The following is a 27,558-nucleotide window of genomic DNA, read 5'->3' as shown; positions in this document are numbered from 1 at the left end:
GTCTTCAACCAAAGGAGACTTCACCATGAATATGAACTCCTCAAAGTGCTTTCCTCTGCCCATCATCATAACTCTGTCTTGCTTGGACTGAGTCTTAACCAGCTGTTCTTCATCCACAAGCTGGTCTTCTCCAAGCCTGGGCCACCTTGGTGGTAGTGGTGTGGCCATATGTAGTGAAAGTTAAGCGGAGTTGTGTGATATATGCATATTGCTAGCACTTGAGTCAATATCATCGGATCAGTTCACCAAATGGCTGCGTGTAGCTGTTGAATAGGACTGGAGAAAGATCCTTGGCTTTTATGCAATTAAATGAGATAGACGGGGATATATGACCTCATCCTTTGCAGCTAGGAGAGAGAATGCACACAGACCAGTATATGTAATGCTCTTTGGGCCAGATTCTTATTTACACTAAGACCCTTACAGGGTAAAGGTACCCTAATAGGGGAGCACATTATATCAGTTTATAGTTGAAAGGGACATTAGTGTAAGTGAGAATCTGATCCTCAGAATTCTGGCCCTGGGTCAGAAGAACATCTCTATTCAGGAAAGATTCTTGAGCGTACGATTAACTTTATGTACTTGCTTAATTGCTTTCCTGATTTGGGGCTTTCATTTGCACCATGCATAAAGAGTAGTTTTGTTGAACTGTCCTCCAAACTCCTTGAGAAAGGCCTTGCACAGATGCTCTTCCTAGAATCTGACTGCCCTTCATAAATAGGATTGAGTATACACATGTACACTGACTCACTAACTCTATGGAAATGTGCCAAGAGAAAATTGTATGTAACATCTACTATAAGCAGCAATAAATATTACAGTAGCCTAAATTTTATAGGAATGATGCCCAAGGCAAGGCCTGTAGCCCAGAAATCAAAAGATATAAAATTGCCTACAATTACATTCTCTAGGTTGTATTTTTCTGCTACCTCTCTCTAACACGTTCCCACCCACTTCCTGAGAAAACCAAGGCCAACATTTTCAAAAGTCACTTACTTGTAATTTCGGATTGCTCAAATTTTGGGTGGCCAACTGAACATCTTAACAGGGCCTAATTTTCAGACCGTGCTGAGCACTAACCTTCTGAAGATCTGGCTCCTTTAAAGTTTCTCAGGTTGACACCCAAAACCTGAGATACCAAAAATTATTAGCCATTGTTGAAAATTTTGGTCCAAAGCCTTATGGACTTTTTCAGACCCTCTCCCTCTTTACAAAAGTTACAGTCAGTAATCCGGGCACAGCAACTGAAGAAGTGGTCACCAGAGCCCAATCACACCACCCAGATAACAAATTCCACCTAATAAGGGGCAAATTGATACATTTACTCATTCTGAATAGTACCTTAGACAACAAGTAGTTCAACAAACTTCACTGGGATTATTCATGGTTTAAGGTATTGTAAAATTTGAGGAAGTGTATCAGAATCTAGCCCTTCCTGCATAATCCAGAGGTTGCAATATGTTCACACAAAATAAACTGGAATAAATTGGAATGAACAAACCTGTTCAGTCCCTTCATGGAAACTCTACAAATAGAACACTATGCTAAATTCAATGAATAAACTAAATTTTTTTTTAATAGCTCGCCCAGCTCTGCTATTTTCCATGTATGGTCTTATTTGTCCATGTCCAAAAAGCACTATTTGGCATTATTTTAATTCTACGGAAATAATTCTAATATTGTTTTATACTTCACACCCTTTAATCCTCGAAACATTAATTAAGCCACAAGATAATGCTGTGAGGGAAGTAATTTTGATAGTATAATAATAACTAAATTGAGGCAAAGAGTGATTAAAAGTCTCTAAAGTCATACAGAGCACACATTTTTAGTGATTTTAATCCCTGGCAGAAACATACAAAGACTGGTATCCAGCAAGTGATTACCCATGTTTGGAAATAAGCTTGTATCATTGGCAGAGTAGTATTTCCTTAAAACAGATGCTTTTGGTACTAATTATTTCACTCCCTTTTCTCCCACTTCAATACACTAACAAAGAAAAAAGTGAGGAGAAATTAAAGGATAAAAGGGGGAAAATGCGGACAAATTATTTTTAAACAATTTTACTTTGATATAAATTTTGAGATGTTGAGTATGTCAGCAAAGTGGTGTTTCATTGATTTGTATGTAATTGTCTGGGGCAAAAAGCTTTTAAAAATTAATCACAACTCCTTAGCATGTGTTATTGGGTTTATGCCAACGTGAAGGTTTTGGTAATGAACTGCTAATCTGACTTTGCTCGCTATGTTCCCCCAAGTACTTAAAGTATGGCTCTGTCTCAATGTCAGCTGCAATTAAGTGTTAGGACCACGAGCATCTTAGAAATTGAATGAGCAATGAAATAGATTTTCCTGAATATTTATATTTATGGGCCTTTTCACGTTTAAATCATTCTCAGCCACTGCACACTAAACACTTCCTTGTAAATAATATAGCTGGAAATAGCATATACAGTTACTTTTCACTTTATTTATATATATGTGGAGCAAGATGCCATTAATAGGAGAAATGAGATGAAATGAAGAAAGGAAAAGTTTAGTATGGAAAAATATCCTGGTAATAAGACTTGCTAGACTGAGGAAGAGATGCCTGAGGACAGCGGTAAAAGCCTCATTGCCTGGGACATGTAAAACTAGACCTGACAAATTCCTGAAAATGTGCTGTAGGAAAAAAGCCTGCACTGAAAGGGAGATGGACTTAAAAGATATTTTCCATGACTAGTTGCTATGATTTTCTGAGCTGTTTTCCAGGCATAGATTTCAGTTCTCTTCCAAATAATGTCAGACAGGGTGGTTCCTTTGCCTCCATGAGGTTAAGGCAAAGACTGTTACAATGCTGAGGTTAGATTTTCTTCGCAGAATGGAAATGAGTTTGATGGCAATTGAGTCTAGAACCCCTTCTGGATTAATTTAGAACCCTGTAATGGATGATCCAGGCAGCAAACAGGAGCCACTTTTTGACTGTCTTCAGAGTATCTGTGATGATCTCTGTAATTGTCAAATCCATTCTGTGAATAATAAAAAGAGCTCTAGGAAATGGCTGGAAGAGCATTCTCATCATGAACATGCCTAGGAATATTTATTCATACTACTAATCACAATGCTTTTGCTTTCTGGGATCATTCTTCGGAAAATAAGCTTGCTAACCCAACTGCCCATAAGTAGGTGAATAAAAGGGGCTGTGAATAGCAGCAAACCAAATTGGTGAGTTTAAGTCACAGGCATATTAACAATTTTATTTTCTGTATTCCCCAAGAACTAGCTGTGAGGCTGATAGATAAGGTGTTGTGTTAGAGGCTGAGATGAGAAGATGTGTAACCAAACTTTATTGAATCTTAAAAAAGCAATTCCGTTCTGTTTGATTTTATTCATCCACAGCTTGGGCCAAGGTTGGAACCGTTTCTCATTTTAGCCAAACTGCTTTGCCCAACCCTAACTTTAGCATTCTGGAATATGCTTGTAGACGATTTCAACTTTGTTAAATGTAAAAACAATTGTGTTAATACTAATTACATTTATACTGCCATAACATTTCAATTTTTTCACCTTTTTTCCAACTGGAAAACAGAGAGAGAAAATGTTTTCCCTCCACTTTGTCTCACTTTTTTTAACCCTCTACCTCCTTTCTTTACTGTGGGGAGAGAAAGTAAGTTTCAAAAAGTGAGATAGATGGGAATTTCCCCCACCAAAATGAAGTGAATAGTTTTGAAACAAATAAAGAAAATTATTGCCACATACATTTTGAAATGAAAACAAAGTCTTTATTTTTTTCTGAAAATTTTCACAAAAAAAGACAGTGTTTTGACCAACCCTAATAACTAGTTTTCTTGTGAGATTTCTAGCTGAGATTTTCAGACTCAAGAGATTCACCGAGCATTTGAATACTTGTATGACTGTTCAAAATTTAAAGGGGTACTTGTGGCACCTTAGAGACTAACCAATTTATTAGAGCATAAGCTTTCGTGAGCTACAGCTCACTTCATCGGATGCATATCGTGGAAACTGCAGCAGACTTTATATATACAGAGAGAATATGAACCAATACCTCCTCCCACCCCACTGTCCTGCTGGTAATAGCTTATCTAAAGTGATCATCAGGTGGGCCATTTCCAGCACAAATCCAGGTTTTCTCACCCTCCACCCCCCCACACAAATTCACTCTCCTGCTGGTGATAGCCCATCCAAAGTGACAACTCTTTACACAATGTGCATGACAATCAAGTCTGGCTATTTCCTGCACAAATCCAGGTTTTCTCACATCCCCCCCACCCCCATACACACACAAACTCACTCTCCTGCTGGTAATAGCTCATCCAAACTGACCACTCTTCAAGTTTAAATCCAAGTTAAACCAGAACATCTGGGGGGGGGGTAGGAAAAAACAAGAGGAAACAGGCTACCCTGCATAATGACTTAGCCACTCCAAGTCTCTATTTAAGCCTAAATTAATAGTATCCAATTTGCAAATGAATTCCAATTCAGCAGTTTCTCGCTGGAGTCTGGATTTGAAGTTTTTTTGTTTTAAGATAGCGACCTTCATGTCTGTGATTGCGTGACCAGAGAGATTGAAGTGTTCTCCGACTGGTTTATGAATGTTATAATTCTTGACATCTGATTTGTGTCCATTTATTCTTTTACGTAGAGACTGTCCAGTTTGACCAATGTACATAGCAGGGGGCATTGCTGGCACATGATGGCATATAGCAGTCAGTAGGTTTCCGGTAGTGTCCACTTCCTGGACACTACAGTGCTAATAAACAATGGTCACATAAACACCACCCTATACCGGAAATCTACTGACCGCTATTCCTACCTGCATGCCTCCAGCTTTCACCCTGACCACACCACACGATCCATCGTCTATAGCCAAGCTCTGCGATACAACCGCATTTGCTCCAACCCCTCAGACAGAGACAAACACCTACAAGATCTCTGTCAAGCTTTCTTACAACTACAATACCCACCTGCAGAAGTAAAGAAACAGATTGATAGAGCCAGAAGAGTTCCCAGAAGTTACCTACTACAGGACAGGCCTAACAAAGAAAATAACAGAACGCCACTAGCCGTCACCTTCAGCCCCCAACTAAAACCCCTCCAACGCATTATTAAGGATCTACAACCTATCCTAAAGGATGACCCAACACTCTCACAAATCTTGGGAGAGAGGCCAGTCCTTGCCTACAGACAGCCCCGCAACCTGAAGCAAATACTCACCAACAACCACATGCCACACAACAGAACCACTAACCCAGGAACTTATCCTTGCAACAAAGCCCGTTGCCAATTGTGCCCACATATCTATTCAGGGGACACCATCACAGGGCCTAATAACATCAGCCACACTATCAGAGGCTCGTTCACCTGCACATCCACCAATGTGATATATGCCATCATGTGCCAGCAATGCCCCTCTGCCATGTACATTGGTCAAACTGGACAGTCTCTACGTAAAAGAATAAATGGACACAAATCAGATGTCAAGAATTATAACATTCATAAACCAGTCGGAGAACACTTCAATCTCTCTGGTCACGCAATCACAGACATGAAGGTCGCTATCTTAAAACAAAAAAACTTCAAATCCAGACTCCAGCGAGAAACTGCTGAATTGGAATTCATTTGCAAATTGGATACTATTAATTTAGGCTTAAATAGAGACTTGGAGTGGCTAAGTCATTATGCAGGGTAGCCTGTTTCCTCTTGTTTTTTCCTACCCCCCCCCCCCAGATGTTCTGGTTTAACTTGGATTTAAACTTGAAGAGTGGTCAGTTTGGATGAGCTATTACCAGCAGGAGAGTGAGTTTGTGTGTGTATGGGGGTGGGGGGGATGTGAGAAAACCTGGATTTGTGCAGGAAATAGCCCAACTTGATTGTCATGCACATTGTGTAAAGAGTTGTCACTTTGGATGGGCTATCACCAGCAGGAGAGTGAATTTGTGTGGGGGGGTGGAGGGTGAGAAAACCTGGATTTGTGCTGGAAATGGCCCACCTGATGATCACTTTAGATAAGCTATTACCAGCAGGACAGTGGGGTGGGAGGAGGTATTGGTTCATATTCTCTCTGTATATATAAAGTCTGCTGCAGTTTCCACGATATGCATCTGATGAAGTGAGCTGTAGCTCACGAAAGCTTATGCTCTAATAAATTGGTTAGTCTCTAAGGTGCCACAAGTACCCCTTTTCTTTTTGCGAATACAGACTAACACGGCTGTTACTCTGAAACCTGTTCAAAATTTGTGAATCTGCCCTCAAAGATCTGGTGACTGCTAACCTTAACAGCAATTACTCCTAAGCAGCAGTTAGCTGTCTGTTACTTACTTTTAGTGGTGATGCCATATTCTTTAAATTTAGTGATGGTACTAGACCCGAAGATCATATTATTAGATTTAAGCTTTTTGGAACAGGGTTCTATGTTTGTAGAATACCTGGTACAATGGGGCCACGGTCCATGGCTGGGGCTCCTAGTTTCTATACATATCTTCTCCATATCAAATATGCTTTAATATTAGTGCATCTGTGTGTATAATTATACATAAACTATGAAAGCATTTGCTACTACTATATTTCACATCTCCATTTAATTTCACACACAGTTTAGATAACCAAACTATACATATCTGTGTTAGGGTGATGAATGCAAGATCTAGCCAACAACAACCTAACTGAAGACAGTGTTGGTTTATTTATTGCTAGTAATGACATTTGCAAAGAGGATTTTCATAATGAAATACACTCTTAAGGATCTCTCCTAGTCTAAAGGACCACAACACCTTATCCCACCAAAATTGTTTGCTGCATAGGCCTTTCCTGTTATAGCCTGTTCCAACACCCCAGGAAAGAATAGAAAGAATTTGCATATATGAGTCAGACAGACAGCTAGAGACAAACATTAAGTAAAATGAGGCGAGAAATTTAATTCATGTTAATAGCTCGCATGAAGGCCACAGTTCTTATCTTTTAGATAAGCTTCAACCGATTTACTCCCCACTAAGGCAGGCCATCAGAGAATCAATTTATACTTTTCTAACATTTATGTATTTTATCAACACTATGGAACCAGGACATTGGAAAATGTGTCTCAAAGCTTAAAATGATTTCTCCCTCTAGAAACTGGTTTGGAAAATGAGACCTGTCATTTAGATTCACAAATTGTTTATACTCCTAAGAATAATCACATCATCCCTTGACCAAAGTGAAATAAGTTGCTAGCCATCTTCACACCTGGGCAAAGGGTAACTCCAGGACTCGTGTACTAACTCTTCAAGCACAGAAAAGCTATGAATGCTCAATTTCATAAATAAGATTTACAAGGTTTAAAACATATTCTTCTATAAGATATAGATTAAAGATTGTCCAGGTCTGTACTTTTATACTATAGTGATACATATTCTGAAAATATCCTAGATCAGAGGCCTGAAATATCACAACCCCCAGAATTTCCTTATGACAGGCAGATAAAGGCTGATGATGGATACAGATAAATTATCCAGCATTGAGTAGCTAGAGTTACATCACACACTACATTGACTTAGTAGTAGGGTCACTGAATATCTGGAAAATTCTGCAAAATTATTCTTTAAAAAACTGTAAATTCAAATAATTCTGCAAAGATACCGAACCCACACTACATAATTTGTTTAGTGTGTTTTTCTAATGGCTCTACTCATTGGCATTAATGGCTGCTGGTATAGTATAGGAAGAAACTAACACCCTCACACTGAGTTTATCCAGCATTTACATTTCCTTCCGCCAACTTTGTGTCACTGAGGTGGCATGCTAGAAGAAATTGGCCTTTTCATTTAAACTGGGTCTGTTCCATCAGACAAGGTAGGAATAGAAATATTTATTGAAGGTGAAATGTTCCAGACTTAAACACTGGGTAGGAGAAGCAAATTCCTGAATAGCAATTACTGTTTAATTATACAATATTTGTTTTGTTTTATTTTCCTGTTTTCCTTAAAGCCCAAATATTTCTGGTCTGATATGAAAGCTGAAGGCATGCTACTGCATTGGTATTTTTGGAAGTTTTATTTTTGGGGTTTGTTATTCGTGGATCAGACTAGACAGCATTTATGTGAATATTCAACCCTAACAGTTAAAAGGTTTCAAAGTTTAAACATCTCATTATCCTAGGATGAGTTAGTGCAGTGTTAAATGGTATTCAGACATTCAGCTAACATTCCAATTTATAGCCTTCTCCTTCCTCGTCAGACTGCCAGATTCCACGTTAGTTCCAGTGAAAGGAAACCTCTACCTTGCAAACTGAGGGTATGTCTACACTACAAAATTAGGTCCAATTTATAGAATTCGGTTTTTTAGAAATCGGTATTATATATTCTAGTGTGTGTCCCCCCACAGAAAATGCTCGAAGTGCATTAAGTGTATTAACTCGGCGGAGTGCTTCCACAGTACCAAGGCAAGCGTTGACTTCCGGAGTGTTGCACTGTGGGTAGCTATCCCACAGTTCTCACAGTCTCCACTGCCCATTGGAATTCTGGGTTGAGATCTCAATGCCTGATGGGTCTAAAACATTGTCGCGGGTGGTTCTGGATACATATTGTCAGGCCCCCGTTCCCTCCCTCCCTCCGTGAAAGCAGCAGCAGACAATTGTTTCGTGCCTTTTTTCTTGAGTTACCTGTGCAGACGCCATACCATGGCAAGCATGCGCTCAGGTAACCGTCACCGTATGTCTCCAGGGTGCTGGCAGATATGGTACTGCATTGCTACACAGCAGCATCAACCCATTGCCTTGTGGCAGCAGATGGTACAGTAGGACTGGTAGCCGTCATCGTCACGTCCGAGGTGCTCCTGGCCACGTCGGCCACGAGCGCCTGGGCAGACATGGGTGCAGGGACTACATTTGGAGTAACTTGACCAGGTCATTCTCTTTAGTCCTGCAGTCAGTCCTATTGAACCATCTTATGATGAGCAGGCAGGCGATATGGATTGCTAGCAGTCCTACTGTACATTCTTCTGCCAGGCAGGCAAGAGATGAGGATGGCTAGCAGTCCTACTGCACCATCTTCTGCCGAGCAGCCATGAGATGTGGATGGCTTGCAGTCCTTCCGCACCGTCTGCTGCCAGCCAAAGATGTAAAAGATGGAGTGGATCAAAACAAGAAATAGACCAGATTTGTTTTGTACTCATTTGCTTCCCCCTCTCCCCCATCTAGGGGACTCATTCCTCTAGGTCACACTACAGTCACTCACAGAGAAGGTGCAGCGAGGTAAATCTAGCCATGTATCAATCAGAGGCCAGACCAACCTGCTTGTTCCAATAAGAACAATTACTTAGGTGCACCATTTCTTATTGGAACCCTCCGTGAAGTCCTGCCTGAAATACTCATTGATGTAAAGCCACCCCCTTTGTTGATTTTAATTCCCTGTAAGCCAACCCTGTAAACCGTGTCGTCAGTCGCCCCTCCCTCCGTCAGAGCAACAGCAGACAATCGTTCTGCACCTTTTTTCTGTGCGGACGCCATACCAAGGCAAGCATGGAGGCCGCTCAGCTCACTTTGGCAATTAGGAGCACATTAAACACCACACGCATTATCCAGCAGTATATGCAGCACCAGAACATGGCAACGCGATACCGGGCGAGGAGGCGACGTCAGCGCGGTCCCGTGAGTGATCAGGACATGGACACAGATTTCTCTGAAAGCATGGGCCCTGCCAATGCATGCATCATGGTGCTAATGGAGCAGGTTCATGCTGTGGAATGCCGATTCTGGGCTCGGGAAACAAGCACAGACTGGTGGGACCGCATAGTGTTGCAGGTCTGGGACGATTCCCAGTGGCTGCGAAACTTTCGCATGCGTAAGGGCACTTTCATGGAACTTTGTGACTTGCTTTCCCCTGCCCTGAAGCACATGAATACCAAGATAAGAGCAGCCCTCATAGTTGAGAAGCGAGTGGCAATAGCCCTGTGGAAGCTTGCAATGCCAGACAGCTACCGGTCAGTTGGGAATCAATTTGGAGTGGGCAAATCTACTGTTGGAGCTGCTGCGATGCAAGTAGCCCACGCAATCAAAGATCTGCTGATATCAAGGGTAGTGACCCTGGGAAATGTGCACGTCATAGTGGATGGCTTTGCTGCAATGGGATTCCCTAACTGTGGTGGGGCCATAGATGGAACCCATATCCCTATCTTGGCACCAGAGCACCAAGCCGGCGAGTACATAAACCGCAAGGGGTACTTTTCAATAGTGCTGCAAGCACTGGTGGATCACAAGGGACATTTCACCAACATCAACGTGGGATGGCCGGGAAAGGTACATGATGCTCGCATCTTCAGGAACTCTGGTCTGTTTCAAAAGCTGCAGGAAGGGACTTTATTCCCAGACCAGAAAATAACTGTTGGGGATGTTGAAATGCCTATAGTTATCCTTGGGGACCCAGCCAACCCCTTAATGCCATGGCTCATGAAGCTGTACACAGGCAGCCTGGACAGTAGTCAGGAGCTGTTCAACTACAGGCTGAGCAAGTACGGAATGGTGGTAGAATGTGCATTTGGACATTTAAAGGCACGCTGGCGCAGTTTACTGACTCACTTAGACCTCAGCGAAACCAATATTGCCACTGTTATTACTGCTCGCTCCAGAATATCTGTGAGAGTAAAGGGGAGACGTTTATGGAGGGGTGGGAGGTTGAGGCAAATTGCCTGGCTGCTGGTTACGTGAAGCCAGATACCAGGGCAGTTAGAAGAGCACAGGAGGGTGCGGTACACATCAGAGAAGCTTTGAAAACCAGTTTCATGACTGGCGAGGCTAAGGTGTGAAAGTTCTGTTTGTTTCTCCTTGATGAAACCCCCCGCCCCTTTTGTTCACTCTACTTTCCTGTAAGCTAACCACCCTCCCCTTGTCCCTTCGATCACCACTTGCAGAGGCAATAAAGTCATTGTTGCTTCACATTCATGCATTCTTTATTCATTCATCACACAAATAGGGGGATGACTACCAAGGTAGCCCAGGAGGGGTGGTGGAGGAGGGAAGGAAAATGCCACATAGCACTTTAAAAGTTTACAACTTAAAATTTATTGAATGCCAGCCTTCTGTTTTTTGGGCAATCCTCTGTGGTGGAGTGGCTGGTTGGCCGGAGGCCCCTCCACCACGTTCTTGGGCGTCTGGGTGTGGAGGCTATGGAACTTGGGGAGGAGGGCGGTTGGTTACACAGGGGCTGTAGTGGCAGTCTGTGCTCCAGCTGCCTTTGCTGCAGCTCAACCATACACTGGAGCATACTGGTTTGATCCTCCAGCAGCCTCAGCATTGAATCCTGCCTCCTCTCATCACGCTGCCGCCACATTTGAGCTTCAGCCCTGTCTTCAGCCCGCCACTTACTCTCTTCAGCCCACCACCTCTCCTGCCAGTCATTTTGTGCTTTCCTGCACTCTGACATTATTTGCCTCCACGCATTCGTCTGTGCTCTGTCAGTGTGGGAGGACATCATGAGCTCAGAGAACATTTCATCACGAATGCATTTTTTTTGCTTTCTAATCTTCACTAGCCTCTGGGAAGGAGAAGATCCTGTGATCATTGAAACACATGCAGCTGGTGGAGAAAAAAAAAGGGACAGCGGTATTTAAAAAGACACATTTTATAAAACAGTGGCTACACTCTTTCAGGGTAAACCTTGCTGTTAACATTACATACATAACACATGTCCTTTCGTTACAAGGTCGCATTTTGCCTCCCCCCACCACGTGGCTAACAGCGGGGAACATTTCTGTTCAGCCACAGGCAAACAGCCCAGCAGGAATGGGCACCTCTGAGTGTCCCCTGAAGAAAAGCACCCTACTTCAACCAGGGGACCATGAATGATATCTCACTCTCCTGAGGATAACACAGAGAGATAAAGAACGGATGTTGTTTGAACGCTAGCAAACATACACTGCAATGCTTTGTTGTACAATGATTCCCGAGTACGTGTTACTGGCCTGGAGTGGTAAAGTGTCCTACCATGGAGGACGCAATAAGGCTGCTCTCCCCAGAAACCTTTTGCAAAGGCTTTGGGAGTACATCCAGGAAAGCAGTGAATGCCAGGGCAAATTAATCCTTTCACATGCTTGCTTTTAAACCATGTATAGTATTTTAAAAGGTACACTCACCGGAGGTCCCTTCTCCGCCTGCCGGGACCAGGAGGCAGCCTTGGGTGGGTTCGGGGGGTACTGGCTCCAGGTCCAGGGTGAGAAACAGTTCCTGGATGTCAGGAAAACCGGTTTCTCCACTTGCTTGCTGTGAGCTATCTACAACCTCATCATCATCATCATCTTCTTCGTCCCCAAAACCTGCTTCCATGTTGCCTCCATCTCCATTGAAGGAGTCAAACAACACGGCTGGGGTAGTGGTGGCTGAACCCCCTAAAATGGCATGCAGCTCATCATAGAAGCGGCATGGTTGGGGCTCTGACCTGGAGCGGACGTTCGCCTCTCTGGTTTTCTGGTAGGCTTGCCTCAGCTCCTTAAGTTTCATGCGGCACTGCTTCGGATCCCTGTTATGGCCTCTATCCTTCATGCCCTGGGAGATTTTGACAAAGGTTTTGGCATTTCGAAAACTGGAACGGAGTTCTGATAGCACGGATTCCTCTCCCCATACAGCGATCAGATCCCGTACCTCCCGTTCAGTCCATGCTGGAGCTCTTTTTCGATTCTGGGACTCCATCATGGTCACCTCTGCTGATGAGCTCTGCATGGTCACCTGCAGCTTGCCACGCTGGCCAAACAGGAAATGAGATTCAAAAGTTCGCGGTTCTTTTCCTGTCTACCTGGCCAGTGCATCTGAGTTGAGAGTGCTGTCCAGAGCGGTCACAATGGAGCACTCTGGGATAGCTCCTGGAGGCCAATACTGTCGAATTGTGTCCACAGTACCCCAAATTCGACCCAGCAAGGCTGATTTAAGCGCTAATCCACTTTTTGGGGTGGAGTAAGGAAATCGATTTTAAGAGCCCTTTAAGTCGAAATAAAGGGCTTCATTGTGTGGATGGGTGCAGGTTTACATCGATTTAACGCTGCTAAATTCGACCTAAAGTCCTAGTGTAGACCAGAGCTGAGGTTTAATCTAGCTAGTACAGTGCAGGTGTGGGAGCATGGGCTCGCAACCCAACTCAATAGTAGTGCAGGTGTGGGAGCATGGGCTCGCAACCCGAGCCCATACCCAGGGTCCCCGGTGTGCTGGTACTTATGTGACTAGCCCATGCCGAATCCCGTGACACCATGTTTTCACTACAATTGTTACCTTGCTAGCTAGATTAAAGCTAGTGTGGTTATGCCTATTTGTGCTACAAATGCACCTTAATTTGTAGTGCAGGCATACCTTAGCAGGGCGACACAGAGGATTATGAGCTGCCCCCACACTTCCAAAAATTATCATGGAGGTGAAGGAGTTGAGGAAGAGGGTGTGGATGAGGGCCAGGGAGGGCCCAAGATTGTGGGATCGGTTCTTTCTCTGCAGGAAGCAGGGAGCTCTGCCCTACATGTGGCCGGGGGGCTGCTCCTGGTCCCACCTCTCTCTGAACTCCAGAGCTGCTGTGTATGGGAGCATTATCCCTGACCACCAACCCTGTTCCTACCTCCAGGCTCTGACCCTCAAGACTGATGCAATGATACCACCAGTGGCAATGGTGGGACCTGGACCTGGCTGGGGCAGGCAAGTTGCTCTCTGCACTGTCAATGGCAGGCACCATCCTGAGTGAGTTGCACTGTGACCCCATGCAGCAAGCTGCAACTCCTCTCACTCAATTTGGCCCCGCCACCCTCTGTTATTTTGGGGGACCTCTCAAAAGGGGGAGCAGAGACAAACTGCTCCTTTTGCACCTTCTTCTGGGCGGCCTTCTAAGAGATAAAGGATGCTTACAGTGCACTGCAATTAATATATTTATGTCTTTCTCTTGCAGTTAATTGATAAGCCTGTATAGGCCCTGTTTCATTGGGACTTCCATTGACACAAATAGGGCTTAAATGCTTGGTTAGATCGGGGCCATAATTACTCTCTAAGCATGGAACTGTATGTAGTAGGGGACTTCTAAGAGATCTCAGTGACAGTACAGGATTAGTGACTAAAAGAAGGGTAGGAAAGAAGTTAGAATCTTAGGGACACATCTTCAGCTGGTTCAAATTGGCATAGTTCAATTGACCCCAACTGGGGCTGCACTAGTTCACATCAGCTGAAGATCTGATGCATGCAGTATCGAGGTCACCTTGAAGCTATTTTAGATGCTGACAGAATATACATAAGAATATTATTATTATTTACACAGTGCCATGTGTTTCAATGGGAGCACTTGTGTGTAAGGCTATAGAATTGGGCTGGTAAATATAACCTACTGCTAACAAACCGAGTGTGAGGAGAGAACACCGATAACAAGAATAAGATCATGTGGTTGCTTCACCTGGTAACGTACACATCTTAAATCCCTATATATTAAAATATTCTGTTTATGAATGAGCTATTGCTTTAAAGGAGAGAGATATAATACAAAGGTTTTCTGTGCATGTTTTTGGGTAGGCTGTATTATTTATAATTATGCTAGTTGAAATTATTCAAAGTATTTGAACCGAAAAATTGAATTTGTTTAAAAAATGAAAAACTTCATGAAAAACTCTTTATGAAAAATACATCTCTTTTTTCTCTGAAGTTTGCCATGACACTATCTGTCCGAATTTCTCATTTTTTTTAAATAAAAAATGTCATTGAAACTTATCAAAATGATTACTGAATTTTTCATATATTTAAACCCAAGCTTTTGGTTAGAGGAAAAATAATCTTCATCCATTTTTATAACAGTTTCAAGAATGTTTTTAATAAATTAGGAAGGGTCAGAAAACGTAGAAGCATAACCTTCCTCATTTGTCTGACTTGACTGTTTCCCATCCTGGGCCTCAGGGCCACTATAAATTTGGAGGGAAAGTTTGGGACAGGAAAAGAGGATGAAAACATTGTGTAGCAGACCGACTTTCCCCTCCCCCCCCCAACACTCCCTCAAAATGACCAGTGTTTTTGAAGTTTCTCAGAGATTTAGACTAAGTCCTTGAGAGAAGACTTTTTAAAGCAGGTAGCAGGTATAACGGGCAGGGTGTATGATAAATCTAATTGAACGCTTAGTTTTACAATATTTTCACATTTTCTGTGTTTTGTATATAGATGTTTGTATGGTTCGTTCTGGGGAGAGATACATGGCTGCATAGTAACTGCTAAATATACATTATTTAATAGAAAATGAGAACACCTCTTTAGGTTTATTGAAGCTTACTATGAAATCCTGCACCTGGGTTGAATTAAATTCTGTAAGACTTTTCCATAAGGTGATTCTGCTTTTTCTGAAATACTTTAAATGGCAAATTTCCCATTGACTTCAAGAGCAGTATTAGGACCAAGAACAATATACTTCAATATGAAGTTTTGAGGGATGCTTGTTTGAATAAAAATCCTCTTTTTATTTTTAGGATGCAGTATAAAAAACGTACAGATAAATAGCTTAGTGGTGGGCTTTCTGTTTTCATGTGTTAAGTATGACTGCATAACTGGGATAACTCTAAAGATGAATTGCAAAGCCACAAGCAAGTTACTGTAAATTACTCCTAATTAGTAAAGAGTGAAAACAATAAATCCAATTCCTATCTTGGCACCATCTATTTATTCCACCCTGCTGTAGGTGCCTTATCTTAATTTTCCTTTTAATTTTGTTAAATTCATTTTCTGGGAATGATTAGAATGATTTGCCGGGCAAATATAGGAATGTAACTTTTTGCTAAAATATTTTGTAGAATAATTACGTATTTGTGTGTCTGCATATCCACATATATATCAATCATTTATATATGCACTATCTTACTAATCCAAACACCGCATAATTCAGAAACCCAAAATGTGGGTTAGTATCTAAAACTAAACTATACTTGTCAAATGATACAAGTACATTTTATGATGAACTTTTTTGTTGCTAGTAGTCTCACTAATTCAGAAAAATAGCTAATTTGCAATGGATTTCACAGAGCTTCGTGAGGATAAGTGAGGTTTTACTCTCCATACTGAGCATGCATGCATACACACACATCTTACATGAAGGTAGATTTCATTACTATTGTTCATATTTATTTAGTAGTTTCAAAGAATGAGACCCCACTGTACAAACAGAGTATTAGACAATCCCTTCCCCAAAAAGCTTACAATCTAAATAGACAAGGAAGTCTCAGAGTGGGGAAGGGCAGAATGTTCAAGCAGAGTGAACAGTATGATAAGAGCAAACATCATGTTAGTGCCATGATTTTGCGGGTTTGGGGTGAGCAGGGTGCTGCTGAGGAGCTGATAACTAAATGGAGAGAAAAGGGAAGGTAAAGGGGGTGAGGCGAACAGGGCAAGACACTTGGTAAACTATGTAACCCTGTGTTAAATGAATTGCCATTTATCTTTGAAAGCCTCACCTACCCTCTGTTCACTAATACATCTCCCCAGGACTGATTATCATCCCAATGTCGGGAGCAGCTGCAAACAGCAGCCATTTTTTAAAAAAAAATCCCCATGCCAGTGAAATGTTTCTTCCTTCATACCCACGAATTTGTTTCTTCCTTCATACCCACCTACCACCTCAACTGCCTGCCAATAAATAAAAATCCCACCTGACAGAAACCCAGATTAGGCAAGATTCAGTCCTGGACTGGTAATGGTTTTCTACACATAAAAAATTTCACATCTGTTATCTTGGGATCCTTTAGGAACAGAAATGCGAGCTTTTTACCTTTTGGAAGGGCTGATTACCAGCTCCTAATGGGTCCTTTTCAATTCTGCTCCACTAGAAAGTTGTACTGGTATAATTATGTTGCTTAGGGTATGTCTACACTACTAAATTAGGTTGATCTTATAGAAGTCGATTTTTATAAATCTATTTTATACAGTCGATTGCGTATGTCCACACTAAGCGCATTAAGTCAGTGGAGTGCATCCTCACTACTGTGGCTAGCGTTGACTTTTGGAGCATTGCACTGTGGGTAGCTATCCCACAGTTCCTGCATTCTCCGCTGCCCATTGGAATTCTGGGTTGAGCTCCCAATACCTGATGGGGCAAAAACATTGTCGCGGTGGTTTTGGGTACATGTTGTCAGTCGCCCCTCCCTCCGTGAAAGCAACAGCAGACAATCATTTTGCACCTTTTTTCCATGCAGACGTCATACTGCTTTCAGCAGTATGCAGGTGCAGTAGGACTGCTAACTGTTGTCATCATCCACCGCTTCCACTGTAACTCTGCTCTCCTGGTGCCATGAATCCACCTCGCAGGTCCTCTCATCGTTCTGTATAAATATCTATTCTCAGGGCATAGATCGTCATCCACCGCTTCCGCTGCAACTCTGCTCTCCTGCAGATGCCAGACCACTGAAAGCATGGAGCCCGCTCAGATCACCGCTGTTGCTGTTAGCATTGCAAACACCTTGTGCATTATCCTGCAGTATGTGCAGAACCTGCAAAAGCAGGGAAGGAGGCGATGACAGTGCGATCACGATAGTGATGAGGACATGGACACAGACTTCTGTCAAAGCACTGGCCCTGGCAATTTGGACATTCTGGTGGTAATGGGGCAGGTTCATGCCGTGGAACACTGATTCTGGGCCTAGGAAACAAGCACAGACTGGTGGGACCGCATAGTGTTGCCGGTCTTCGATGATTCCTAGTGGCTGTGAAATTTTCATATGCGTAAGGGCACTTTCATGGAACTTTGTGACTTGCTTTCCCCTGCCCTGAAGCACAAGAATACCAAGATGAGAGCAGCCCTCACAGTTCACAAGCGAGTGGCGATAACCCTCTGGAAGCTTGCAATGCCAGACAGCTACCGGTAAGTCAGGAATCAATTTGGAGTGGGTAAATCTACTGTGGGGGCTGCTGTGATCCAAGTAGCCAGCGCAATCACTGAGCTGCTGCTATCAAAGGTAGTGACTCTGGGAAATGTGCAGGTCATAGTGGATGGCTTTGCTGCAATGGGGTTCCCTAACTGTGGTGGGGCAATAGACGGAAGGCATATCCCTATCTTGGGACGGACCACCTTGGCAGCCAGTATGTAAACCACAAGGGGTACTTTTCAATGATGCTGCAAGCACTGCTGGATCACAAGGGACGTTTCACTGACATCAACGTGGGATGGCGGGAAAGGTGCATGATGCTCACATCTCCAGGAACTCTGGTCCGTTTGAACAGCTGCAGGAAGGAACTTACTTCCCAGACCAGAAAATTACCGTTGGGGATGTTGAAATGCCTATAGTTATCCTTGGGGACCCAGCCTACTCCTTAATGCCATGGCTCATGAAGCCATACACAGGCACCCTGGACAGTAGTAAGGAGCAGTTCAACTATAGGCTGAGCAAGTGCATAATGGTGGTAGAATGTGCATTTGGACGTTTAAAAGCTTGCTGGTGCAGTTTACTGACTAGGTTAGACCTCAGCAAAACCAATATTCCCATTGTTATTGTTGCTTGCTGTATGCTCCACAATATCTGTGAGAGTAAGGGGGAGATGTTTATGGTGGGGTGGGAGGTTGAGGCAATTCACCTGCCGGCCAATTACACGCAGGGCGATTAGAAGAGCACAGAGAAGCTTTGAAAACTAGTTTCATGACTGGCCAGGCTACGGTGTGACAGTTCTGTTTGTTTCTCCTTGATGAAAACCTGCCCCCTTGGTTGACTCTACTTCCCCCCTTTCCCCTGACCTCCCTCCTTCGATCACCGCTTTTAGAGGCAATAAAGTCATTATTGTTTCAAAATCATGCATTCTTTATTAATTCATCACACAAATAGGGGGAAAACTCGCAAGGTAGCCCGGGAGGGGTGGGTGAGGAGGGAAGCACCGGGTCAGGTGGTGGATGAGGGGAGGCAGGAAGGACAAGGCCACACTACAGTTCAAAACTTATTGCTTGGGCAATCCTCTGGGGTGAAGTGGCTGGGTGCCCGTAGCCTCCCCCACATTCTTGGGCATCTGGGTGAGGAGGATATGGAACTTGGGAAGGAGGACAGGTGGTTATACAGGGGCTGCAGCGGCAGTATGTGCTCCTGCTGCCTTTCCTGCAGCTCCACCTGAGCTGAGTATACCTGAGTATGTCACTTTGCTCCCCCATTAGCCTCAGCATCGCACTCCTCCCTCCTTTCATCATGTTCATTTAACACTTTCCTGGACTCTGCCATTGTTTGCCTCCAGGGATTCTGCTAAGCTCTTTCAGTGCAGGAGGACTGCATGAGCTCCGGGAACATTTCATCGCGAGTGCGGGTTTTTTTGCCTTCTAATCTGCGCTAGCCTCTGGGACGGAGATGATAGGGGGAGCGTAGAAACATTTTCAGCTGCTGGAGGAAAAAAAAGGGAGAGGAGTATTTTAAAAGATACATTTCAGAGAACAAAGGAAAGACTATTTCACACTGAATCAAGTGATTCACATTACATAGCACATGTGCTTTTGGTACAAGGTCGCATTTTGCCTCTTATATTGAGTGCCTGCTGGTTTGGTGTGAGACATCACACGCACTCAACTGGGCAACAGAATTCGGCTTGCAGGCAGCCAGGGTAAGGCAAAGGGTTTCGGCTTCTTCAACCTTCATAACGTGCGGGAATAGTTTCAAACGGCAGCCCCCTCCTTTCCCATACCAAGCAAAGCCAGTTGGGTTGGCCATTTAAAAGGAGGGGCTGTGGTTTTAGGGTGAATGTGCAGCACAACCAAAACACATACCCCCACCCACCACGTGGCTAGTATCAGGGAAGATCCATGTCAGCCAAACGCAAACAGCTCAGCATGAAGGGGCCTCCCCCCACCACGTGGCTAACAGCAGGGATGATTTCTTTTCAGTCAAAGGCAAACAGCCCAGCAGGAACAGGCACCTCTGAATGTCCCCTTAAACAAATTTCCTGTATTTCAACCAGGTGACCATGAATGATATCACTCTCCTGAGGCAAACACAGAGAGTACCTCCAGGAGAGCTCCATGGAGATGTCCCTGGAGGATTTCCGCTCCATCCCCAGACACATTAACAGACTTTTCCAGTAGCTATACTGGCCATGAATGCATCCCAAGTCTTCAGGGCAATTAATCATTAAAGACGCTTGCTTTTAAACCCTGTATTATATTTACAAAGGTACACTCACCAGAGGTGCCTTCTCCGGCTTCATGGTCCAGGAGCCTGCCTTGTGAGGGTTGGGAGGGTATTGGCTCCAGGGTGATGAACACCTGGCTGCCAGGGAGAAGGGATTCTCCACTTGCTTGTTGTGCGCTATCCTCAACCTCCTCATCATCATCATCTTCCTCGTCCCCAAAATCCTCATCCTGTTGCGTGAGACTCCCCCCTTGCAGGTGTCCACGGACAGTGGTGGGGAAGTGGTAGGGGCTCCCCCTAGAATTACATGCAGCTCATCATAGAAGTGGTATGTATGGGGCTCTGACCTGCAGCGACCATTTGCATCCTTTGTGTTTTGGTAGGCTTGCCTCAGCTCCTTAACTTTCATGCAGCACTGTTGCGTGTCTCTGTTATAGCATCTGTCCATCATGCCCTTGGAGATTTTCGCAAATATACTGGCACTTCATCTTTTGGAACGGAGTTCTGATAGCATGAATTCGTCTCCCCATACAGCGATCAGATCCCGTACCTCCCGTTTGGTCCATGCTGGAGCTCTTTTGCAATTCTGGGACTCTGTGGTCACCTGTGCTGATCAGCTCCCCATGCTGGCCAAACAGGAAATGAAATTCAAAAGTTCCCATGGCTTTTCCTGTCTACCTGGCCAGTGCATCTGAGTTGAGAGTGTTGTCCAGAGCGGTCACAATGGAGCACTGTGGGATAGGTCCCAGAGGCCAATACCGTCGAATTGCATCCACACTACCCCAAATTCAACCCAGCGAAGTCGATTTTAGCGCTAAACCCCTCACTGGGGAGGAGTACAGAAATTGATTTTAAGAGCCCTTTAAGTCTACAAAACAGGTTTGGTCGTGTGGACGGGTGCAGGGTTAAATCAATCTAACGCTGCTAAGTTTGACCTAAACTCGTCATGTAGACCAGGGCTTAGAGGTGTGACTTTTTACCAAAATAGTTATACCATAAAACCGCTAGTGTAGACACAGTTACACTGGTATAAAAGTCCTTATACAGGTATACTTATTTCCCTTCCTGTACAGGAATAAGCGAAGGCATAAACAACTTCATATCACTACAGTGTGTGTGGGGGGTGGGGCAGGGGTTAGCCGTGGAAGGACCTGATGCAATGGACTTTTACCTTTTGACATTGTTATGCATACCCGAGCAATTTTTGGATCTTAAGTCCTTGATTCAGGTAATCTTTAAACTCACAAGTTATTTTAAGCCCAGTAATAGTGCCATTGAGTTCCATGTGACTACTTATGGGATTAAAGTATCTCATGAGGCTAAGTACCTTGCCAAATCAGGGACTATAATTTTAGTTTCAGCCCTGTATAATTGGACTCTTGGTAACTAAGACACCTGACTTTACAGGACATGAAAAATAGACCTGAAAATTAATAAAAAACTGTAAAAAACAAACTCTAAAATTGTTTCTTTGTGGCATACATAGAATATATGAGGTTACTCACATATTTATAACTTCTGGGTAATGCAGTCAGCCCAAACTCATGCCTATGAAACCTTATGCCACAATATTATATATTCTTATGCCCAGTCTAATAAACTGTGTATGGAGAGGCAGCACTACTGGAGAAATTGTGTTTGAGTATTTGAAAACAGTTTTGTATGCAGTGTTGTTGTATCTCTGTCAGTCCTAGGAGATTAGAGAGAGAAGGTTGGTGAGGTAATATCTTTTATTGGACCAACTTCTGTTGGTGAAGGAGACACATTTTTGAGCTTAAAAAAGATCCTTTTACGCAGGAAATTGTGCATTACTAGGAAATTGACCTTTCAACTAGAATATGACATTATTCTGGAAGCTGCTATGCATTGATATATGATATCACCTACAGTAGCAGTATCATTTGATCCTGTCAGCCAGCCACATAGACCTCCCTGAAGCTATAGTCAAAATCTGTATGCTTCTTTTTTTGAGAAGAGCACAGTTAACTCTGATTAAAGTCATTTGCGAAGCTTGACAATCTATGTGTTGTTTCATAAAGCAACACATTGCAAAGTGCTCGCCAAATCCCTTTCCCCTGGCATTAGAGATATGAATACTAGAGCCTGGAATTCGTACATTTTTTCAGTTTGAGAAGTTAATTAATTTAAATTAAACTGCCTCACAGCCATTAATGGTGTCTGCCAGATACGTAACAGTTACAGTGATGTGAATACACTGGATTCTGTAGTGTTATAAAAGAAAAAATAGTATATTGGCCATATGAAATATCACTGAGATACTGATTTATCCATCCAACTGCTCGTTAGTGCTAGGAAACCACCTATTTGCTTTTAGTAAGTAGCATGTAAATCCAGAGGTCATGAGTCTCAGTAAAAAGGGTGGTTGGGGTGTATGAGGAAAGGGAAGGGGAACAATAACAAATTAAGAAGGAAGCACTGAAATAAAGTAACCCCTCTGCCAGATGGAGTTGGTAGCACCCTCATCACTAGGTGTCAGGTTTCTCTTAACAACACAAAATAGAATAGAGTAATCTGGGAAAATTAAATACCACCCCGGGCACTTCTAAGCAGCAGTATTTCCCCACTCACAAGCACTGAGTTCGTGTGTAACAAAATGTAACTTTTATTAAAATGGGGGGAGGAGGTAAAGCATTGATTTGGGAAAACACAACAACCACAATTCCAAAACATGTGACTGTAGGCAAACACCCATGCCACAGTGCGTTGGGCAGTGTCCTTTACCTCAGTTTCTTGCCTTGTGGTGTGAAAGTCGGATAGACAAAAGTCTCTGAGCGCACCATTCCCCTCCCCTCCACTGCACCCCATTCACAGTTGGCGATTCTTGGTTAGCAAAGACACAGAGTTCAGCGTTGTGTTGACAGGAGTTCACTTCCCATGGCTGTGGGGAGGGTCACTGAGCAATGCCCCTGCTACTGACTACCACTGCAGGTGCCTCACTGCCGCCACTGGCCACTGCCCACCTTTATCTTTCTGCTGCTGTTTCTCTGCCCTTTCACGTTCTGAGGTTCCAGTACTTAACCCCACTCTTAGTGATTTCAGCAGGGGAACCTCACAGCCAGTATAGTTTCTGTGTTGTCTTTTGCTGTAACACATTCCCCGCACAAGGTCTAGGGCTTAGCCCGTAGACCTGCTCGGCGGTAATCACTGCTAGAGTGATTTGTAACCCAAACAGGCCAAAACTGATCATTTTGGCAAAGCAGCATAGTGTGCTGCACATCTAGGCAGAGTAGGCATGTCTATGCAAACATGGTCAACTCCTGAATTCTTTTCCACCCCCTCATCACTAGGTGTCAGATCTCATTCAGACAGGGGTGAAAGTAACTTAAAGGACTTACCAGTACGCTGGAGTCCTGAGCGGGGGCATGGCTTCAACCAGAAGAGGAGGGATTTTTAAAGATTTAAAGACCCCGGGGCTCTGGCTGCCGCTGGGAGCCCCAGGTCCTTTAAATCATCCCCAGAGCTCCCAGCTGCAGAGGCGGCTGAGAGTCCTGGGGCGATTTAAAGGGCACGGGGCTCCAGCCACCGCTACCACAGTGGAGCTCCGGGCCCTTTAAATCAGTGCCCGAGCCTGGCTGCTGGAGCCCTGGGGTAGCGATGGCAGGGCTCGGGCGGTGCTTTAAAGGGCCCAGGGCTCCTGCCACTGCGGGGATCCTGCCTGCCCTGGCCCCGCGCCACTCCTGGAAGCAGCTCGCACCACATCCCTGCGGCTCCAGGGGGGTAGAGGGCTCTGTGCGCTGCCCTCATCTGCAGGCTCTGCCTCCCGCAGCTCCCATGGGCCGGGAACGGGGAATTGCAGCTAATGGGAGTTTTGGGGGTGGTACCCACAGGCAAGGGCAGCACGTGGCAGAGCCGGCTGCCCCGCCCCAGCCCACCCCCAGGAGCCACTGCCGGACATGCTGGCCACTAACAGGAGCGGCGTGGGGCCAGGGCAGGCAGGGAGCCTGCCTTAGTCCTAATGTGTGCTGCTGCCATGCCAGCACCGCTGGAGCCCACACCCCAAATGCCTCCTACACTCCAGCCCCCTACCTTGATCCCCCTGCTGCACCCCAACCCCCATAATGAGCCCCCTCCCATGCCCCCTCCTACACCCCAACCCCCTGCCCTGAGTCCCCTGCCACACCCCTCCTGCACCAACCCCCTTCCCTGAGCCCCCTCCCGCACTCCTCACCCCTCCTGCACCCCGACCCCCTGCCCTGAGTCCCCTGCCACACCCCTCCTGCACCAACCCCCTTCCCTGAGCTCCCTCCCGCACTCCTCACCCCTCCTGCACCCCGACCCCCTGCCCTGAGTCCCCTGCCACACCCCTCCTGCACCAACCCCCTTCCCTGAGCTCCCTCCCGCACTCCTCACCCCTCCTGCACCCCGACCCCCTGCCCTGAGTCCCCTGCCACACCCCTCCTGCACCAACCCCCTTCCATGAGCCCCCTCCCGCACTCCTCACCCCTCCTGCACCCCGACCCCCTGCCCTGAGTCCCCTGCCACACCCCTCCTGCACCAACCCCCTTCCCTGAGCCCCCTCCCGCACTCCTCACCCCTCCTGCACCCCGACCCCCTGCCCTGAGCTCCCTCCCGCACTCCTCACCCCTCCTGCACCCCGACCCCCTGCCCTGAGTCCCCTGCCACACCCCTCCTGCACCAACCCCCTTCCCTGAGCCCCCTCCCGCACTCCTCACCCCTCCTGCACCCCTACCCCCTGCCCTGAGTCCCCTGCCACACCCCTCCTGCACCAACCCCCTTCCCTGAGCCCCCTCCCGCACTCCTCACCCCTCCTGCACCCCGACCCCCTGCCCTGAGTCCCCTGCCACACCCCTCCTGCACCAACCCCCTTCCCTGAGCTCCCTCCCGCACTCCTCACCCCTCCTGCACCCCGACCCCCTGCCCTGAGTCCCCTGCCACACCCCTCCTGCACCAACCCCCTTTCCTGAGCCCCCTCCCGCACTCCTCACCCCTCCTGCACCCCGACCCCCTGCCCTGAGTCCCCTGCCACACCCCTCCTGCACCAACCCCCTTCCCTGAGCCCCCTCCCGCACTCCTCACCCCTCCTGCACCCCAACCCCCTGCCCTGAGCCCCCTGCTGCACCCTGCACTCTTCCTGCACCCCAATCCCCTTCCCTGAGCCCCCTCCTCCACCCCACACCCTTCCTGCATGCCAACCCCTTCCCCTGAGCTCCTTCCTGCACACTACACCCCCTCTCACAGCCCTCACTCCCTCCCGCACCCCAACACCCTGCCCCAGCCCTACATTCATGGCCCTGCATACAGTTTCCCCATCCAGATGTGGATCTCGGGCCAAAACATTTGCCCACCCCACCCTGAGTTAGGCAGTGAGTGGGAAGACTTCCAGAGTCCATTTGTAAAAAGGAGACTTTGATACCCCAGGAAGGGGAAGACGCATGTGACTTAGCCAAAGGGCTGAGCCACAAACACAGAGCATCTTGCCTCAGAGAGCCAGGAAGAGAAAGCAGGGCATGCAGTGAGAGGTGGAAAGAAGGTGCTGGAGCTGGAATCAGCCAGTCCCCCGGGTGACAGGAGGAAGCGCACTAGTGGTGAGCAGACCCCCTGAGAGGCACTTTACTGTGTCATTATTTTTATATCACCACAAATGTACATGGCACTTTAAAAAAACAATTAATGGGAATAATACTTAGCTCTTATATAACTAAGACTTATTATTTACTATTATTATTAATTTCTTATGCTGATATATCAATAATACTTTCAGACAAGTCCCTGCTCCACTGGGCTTAAAATCTATTGAGACATCTTTATATCTAAGACAATCAGATGCCAAATAGCTATTCAGTAGTTTGGAAGTAGAGGAAATTACTAATTTTTGTTAGATCCTCAGCTGATGTAAATTGTTAATCATAAGAATATAAGAACGGCCATACTGGGTCAGACCAAAGGTCCATCAAGCCCAGTGTCCTGTCCTCTGACAGTGGCCAATGGCAGCTGCCCCAAAGGGAATGAACAGACAGGTTATAATCAAGTGATCCATGCGCTGTCATGCAATCCCAGCTTCTGGCAAACAGAGGCTAGGAACACCATTCCTGCCCATCCTGGCTAATAACCATTGATGGACCTATCTTCTATGAATCTATCTAGCTCCCTTTTGAGCCCTGTTATAGTATTGGCCTTCACCACACCTTCTGGCAAGGAGTTCCAGAGGTTGACAGTGTGTGGCGTATAAAAATACTTTCTTGTGTTTGTTTTAAACCTGCTACCTACTAATTTCATTTGGTGACCCCTTGTTCTTGCATTATGAGAAGGAATAAATAACACTTCCTTATTTACTTCTCTATACCACTCATGATTTTGTAGACCTCTATCATAACCCCCCTTAGTCGCTTCTTTTCCAAGCTGAAAAGTCCCCGTCTTATTGATCTCTCCTCATACGGAAGCCGTTCTATACCCCTAATCATTTTTGTTGCCCTTTTCTGAACCTTTTCCAATTCCAATATTTCTTTTTTGAGATGGGGTGACCACATCTGCATGTAGTATTCAAGGTGTGGGTGTGCCATGGATTTAAATAGAGGCAATATGATATTTTCTGTCTTATTATCTATCCCTTTCTTGATGATTCCCAACCTTCTGTTTATTTTGACAGCCACTGCACATTGAGTGAATGATTTCAGAGAACTATCCACAATAGTTAGGATTATGTTTTCCAATGTGCATTACTTTGTGTTTATCAACATTAAATTTCATCTGCCATTTTGTTGCCCAGTCACTCAGTTTTGTGAGATCCTTCTGTAGCTCTTTGCAGTCTGCCTGGGACTTAACTATCTGGAGTAGTTTTGTATCATCGGCAAATTTTGCCACCTCCCTGTTTACCCCTTTTTCCAGATCATTTATGAATATGTTGAATAGGACTGGGCCCAGTACTATTGTCTTGAATTGTCTGGTGTCTTGAATTGCGGACACCAGAACCAGACATGGTATTCCAGCAGCAGTCACACCAGTGTGAAATACAGAGGTAAAATAACCTCTTTACTCTTACTTCAGATTCCCTTGTTTATGCACCCAGGGATTGCATTAGCACTTTTGGCATCACACTGGGAGTGCACGTTCAGCTGATTACCCACCATGAACCCCAAATCTTTTTAAGACTCACTGCTTCCCAGGTTAGTCTCCCATCCTGTAAGAATGGGCTATATTCTTTTTTCCTATTCCTAGATGTATAGGTTTACATTTAGCCATATGTAGCGAGGTGGTGTGGCTCCCCGCTGCCCTGGAGAGGGTCGAGCCCCTCCAGACACCAGAGTGGGTGGAGCCTGGAAGCTCTGAGCCCGCCGCTCAGAGGGACAGGCGGCGACCTGGAAGTATAAAGGCAGGCTCTCAGAGCTCACTAGAGGACCAGCCGCCGGGGAGGCCAGACGTAAGCAGCCTAGCCCACGACTGGGAAAACCCCGCGGCCCCAGGTCAATGCCAAGACTGGCTGGACCTGCCCTGCGCCGGCTATCCAGGGGAGTTACTGGACCTGCCC

The sequence above is a fragment of the Lepidochelys kempii genome, chromosome 3, assembly GCF_965140285.1.
Source record: "Lepidochelys kempii isolate rLepKem1 chromosome 3, rLepKem1.hap1, whole genome shotgun sequence".
Taxonomy (NCBI): Eukaryota; Metazoa; Chordata; order Testudines; family Cheloniidae; genus Lepidochelys; species Lepidochelys kempii.
The sequence above is the reverse complement of the archived record's forward strand: the minus strand, read 5'-3'. Positions refer to the sequence as shown.